We start from the raw sequence: 5,215 nt of genomic DNA, 5'->3' as shown, positions 1-5,215 counted from the left end.
GTTTCTTATTTTTTCTGATTCATCGATGGTGAAGACAATCATCTATTTATATGTCCTAGATAACTATGAATGATTTAACCCTAAAAAGACTGGGGGGGGCTGATTCAGCCCCCCCCTCAACATTTTTCGCGATAAATCCGCCGCGCAAAATTTTTTGACCGCGTCGCTCGCTGACTTTTTACTTTCAAGTCTCGCGCAACTTTTGAGACCAAAATTGTGACCCCCGGGTACGCGGTTCGGAAATTACGCAACATTTCGTAAGTGCATGCAGACCCAAAATTACTCAAAAACGTGAATTTGTGTACAAATCCAATGCAAATAGTGTTTTTAGCAAAAATTCATAAATGTATCATTATTTTTCCTTTTACTGCTTAAAATCAATTGATTTTCTCTTTTTTATGGTCAAAATAAAGTCCCCGACAATTTCCATTGAAAAAACAATAAAAAACAAAAAGTCGAAAAACAAAGAAATACATAAGAAATTTAGAAAACAATAGAATACATAAGAAAATAAATGTGATGTTGAATTTTAAAAAAAATAAATTTGATCAGATGCCTATCTAGAGTATGTGAAACAAAAATTAGCATTTCAGGGGCATTATTTTATTAATTAGAGCAAACTTATGATTTTACGCATAAATTAGCATAATTAATGAAACATGAGATTTTTTGCAGAATTTGATGTTATAGTTTTGTAGATAATGCCATGGGTAACGCGTGTGCCAATTTTCGTTGCGATCGCGCGATCGACGGCCGAGATCATAAGGGGGGCTGAATCAGCCCCCCCCCCAGTCTTCTTAGGCGTTGAAATAGCCCAGTCTATTTAGGGTTAAGAGCCAAATGAGCAGAAATATGATATCTCTACTGTTAGTGATTTATGTAACAATTGGCTATCCATACTTAAACCACAACTTTAAACCCGACTTCCGAAAACGGGCCTATGACCTCAGAGATATTGAGACCTCGGGAGCGTTTCATGAAAGGACTTGTCGGACATTTTATCCGACAAGTCCCATTTTATCCGACAGTGCCTCTCAGCCAATCAGAATCAAGGAAAGATGTCAGATCTGACAACTTGTCGGACAAAAATGTTGATGAAACGGTCCCCAGAGCAAATGTTATGTCACGAGCAACTGATATACTAGTAATGAGTTACAATTGATTGTAAGATTGTATCTTTTTGTACTTCATGGCCTTGTACTTGTAAGACTTCATGGGCCCTGTGAAATAGACCAGGGGCCCGTTGCAGAAAGAGTTGCAATCAATTGCAACTCTAAATATGATGCGCTTCTTGATTTTCAACCAATCAACAGCGCGCATTTGGGACTTGCGATTGATTTTTTTGACTTGCGTTTAAACGCAACTCTTTCTGCAACGGACCCCTGTAACTTAAATATCAGCCACCATTTTATATCAAACAAACTCTGCATTATTACACTTAGCATGTATTTGCTTGAATCCAATGTCACCAAATTGCATCAAAGATTTACACCACCACATGGAATTGTTTGTTTTTTTTTGGCTTTTATTTCTGGATGCAAAACTTTGGATAATACATGCCTAAAATGGGTTTACATTGTACATATAAAGTATACAAAAATAATTCATAATATAAACATCATAGTCATAATAAGTTATAGAAAACAATGATTTGAATTTTAAAGTAAAGACTTTTCTTTTAATAAGATGTAATCAGTGAATATAAGGAGACCACCATCGTGAGCGGTTAAGCTTGAAATTGATGGTGGCCTAAAAAAAAAAGAAAGTTCATGACATGGATTATGAATTACTAGTCAAGAGGGTGCAATGCAGGTGCAGTAACTATTGAAGGAAACCAAAATCCAAGAAGAGAAGCAATCTTATTGGAAAGAGTAAAATGAGGGGAACAATTTTAAAAAAGATTCATCAAAATTGGTTATGAAATAAGCAAGTTACGGAAGTTTTAAAAGTCTTATTTTACTTTCTATGGGGATCCAAATTGGCAAGCGTGCTTCAAAATGGCTAATTTGTGGACAACTTTCCATTTGTTTTGAACAAAATTTTCAGATTTTTCCATCTGTTTTCCATATTTCACATTATTTCCTCCTGACCTTCACATTTGTGATGTGAATGATATTTTCCCATGACATATGTTGTGCTCAAAAGGAGGCAAGGTGCAATTTGAAAGATAATGATCAAAATATGAAAATTTGTGTACAAAACAAATGAAGAGTTGTCCACAAAATCAGCGATTTTGAAGCACGTTTGCCAATTTGAGGATCCCCATAGAAGGTACAACAAGACTTTTCAAACTCCCATAACTTGCTTATTTCATTACCAATTTTGATGATTCTTTTTTTAATTGTTCCTTTCATTTTACTCTTTCCAATAAGATTATTCTTGGGTTTGGGTTTCCTTGAAGTTGCAAATGTAATATATGAAGATTTTATGTGGATTAACCTTTTGATTGTATCTCAGGTATAATGTATGGATCGGTGGAGTGTTTCACAAAGATTTATGTTTTACTTAGAGGGTGATGCAAGAAAATATTTGCAATCGATTGCATATGATCTGTTGTAATTTTACAATTGATTGATCAATTTCAACTCTAGCAAATCATGCCACACTCCTTATTACAAGAAGCAGGTAAGATTAATTGCAAGACTTATGATTATTTTTAGGATTTAAATTTGCCATGCAACGATCGCAAATTTTTTGCAAACCCCATTAGAGTCGCATGCATACATGATGCGCAGTGGTATTGATCAGTAGTCAGCAGTGCACGTTCTCTTCACTTGATTTGACCAATGTGGTCATGCCTTTTCTAACGCAAGCAATAGGCATTGACCTTAACAGGGCGTTGCAAGAAGCTTTTGACTGATTACTGAACTACTTCTTGGAATGTGGAGCGTAATCTGATTTCCTACAAATAAAATTGATCTATTGATTGTAATATTGCAAAAGAAATTTCGCAATCCATTTCAAATATTTTCTTGCAGCACGTCATGTTTAATCTCTGTGACACACCCCCCTGGTTTGGAAAATTTTATCCATTTGCTATTCATCTCCATCTTCACTGACTCATCATTTATGGTATTTCAAAATAAATTGCTGACAATCGTATCTTTATGGAAATCCATCACTGTCAGCATTTTTTCTATGGCAAATTTGCACAATGTCCTTTGTAAACAAAGAGAAGCGCAGTGAATTTTCATGAAACAATGAATGCATGAACATACATCATAGTATGTTCATGCATAGTTCAAAATATTTTGAACAAACGTGCATATTAGATGTTGACGTTGCTGGCTGTCCATAGTTGTGATTGATCGGATCAATGGCAACTCTTCGTAAGACAGGGCCCAGATCTATTCATTGTGAATGCTGTGAACTTACTCATATTTTATATGTACATGTAAATACGCATTTTGCTAATCATAGTCTGGACTTTAATGAATGCAATCAATATTACAATTATTGTAACCTGGGGCCCGTTTTACAAAGAGTTATGTTTGATCCAATCAATCACAACTATGGAAAGCCAGTAACATCAACATCTCATATGCACCTTTGATCAAAATGTTTTCTCCATGTGTTGTGTAATCATAGATTGATCGTTTTCTTATAAATTCAGTGTGCTTCTCTTTGTTTACTAAGGACATCATGCAAATTCCTGGAGAAAAAAAATATAAATTGTTGAATTTCCATATAGTTTAAGATGATCTGGGGAGCGTTTCATGAAAGGACTAGTCGGACGTTTTATCCGACAAGTCCCATTTTATCCGACAGTTACTATAGTAACAGTGCCTCTCAGCCAATCAGAATCAAGAAAAGATGTCAGACCTGACAGCTTGTCAGACTAAAACGTTGATGAAACGGTCCCCAAATCATGTAACACTTTCTAAGACAGGGGCCCTGTAGTACATGGGTTGTCATACATATAAGTTATGCTATTGTCACACTTCCCCTATGGTGGCCGAACTGCGAGTCGAAAACAACCGTAGCTGTAACAAAAATGTTTAAATGGCTGTTTTTTACTGGCCCTACGGTCGCCGTCAGAGCAAATGTAACAGGTATTTACTATCAGTAATGTAAAATTGATTGTCTCTCTGATAATTGTTTTTCTCAAAGATACTGTATGATGTTGAGGGAAAAAAGAATGAGCAAGGACACTAACTGCTGTGAACGATTTGTTGTCTTTAGGGGAATGACATTTAACTGATGGGAAAGAGAGATATTGTAGAGAGTGAACTATATAGAGTACCAAAGCGATGACGTCACAATTTTTTTCTATGGCCGGTGTTCTGAAGTCGGGTTTAACTTGGACCAAGGTCTAAATCTGTGCTAAAATTATGGAAAGCCAAACATGTCAACAATTTTTTCCTTACATTGCATGTTTCTTATGCAGTGGCGTAGCTACGGGGGGGGGGGGGCCTGGGGAGCACGTGCCCCCCCCCCTGAGATTTGGTGTGCCCCCCAGAAAAAAAATTGGCAGAGCAAAAAAATGGAGAAAGCAGAAAAGAAAAAAGGAAATGAAGAAGAAAGACAGAAGAAAAAAAGAAGAGAAAAATAAGAGGAGGAAGACGAGTGAATGAAATAATGTGAGGGGAAGACTTGCAAAAAAATCTTTCATGTTACTATATAAAATGTTTGCTTGCGCTTCGCGCCAGAATTGCCTGTTCGATGAGATTCATATCTTGCTCAATAGGCTGATATGAAGCAAGTTTTGAAGTCAATATAAAACATATTTTAGCTCGGATATCGAGCTTTCAATATTTTTTTTTTCATTTACAAATTTAAGTGCTCTGTAAAATATCCGTTTTGGTCTACATATCAGCATTTAAAGCTCACGCTGTGTTGTCACATTGTTTGATTTGTCAAGTTCATATTGTCTACGTGTATTCCATGATGTTCCATTAAACAAATGTATTCAGAATGCCCAGATTCTAGGTCTAAATCTAAAACATGCGCGATAGCCTGCATGTTGTTTAGTCAAAATGTACTTAAATTATCAAGTTTCACATCAGAATATCAATAATTGTCTGCTCACGCTTCACGATCGCATTATTAATGATACCCATGTCCTATTAATGATTTACAAAATATGAATACACTCTAAAAAAGGAAGTGCTAATTCAGCTCTTAAAGAGCGTGTATAGTGACTGCACTTCGGAGTGCTGATTTGTCTAGTTCAAATTTGAACGAGAGAAATCAGCACTCCGAAGTGCAGTCACTA

The sequence above is a fragment of the Lytechinus variegatus genome, chromosome 9 (genome assembly GCF_018143015.1).
Source record: "Lytechinus variegatus isolate NC3 chromosome 9, Lvar_3.0, whole genome shotgun sequence".
Lineage (NCBI taxonomy): Eukaryota > Metazoa > Echinodermata > Echinoidea > Temnopleuroida > Toxopneustidae > Lytechinus > Lytechinus variegatus.
Note: the sequence above shows the minus strand (reverse complement) of the source record.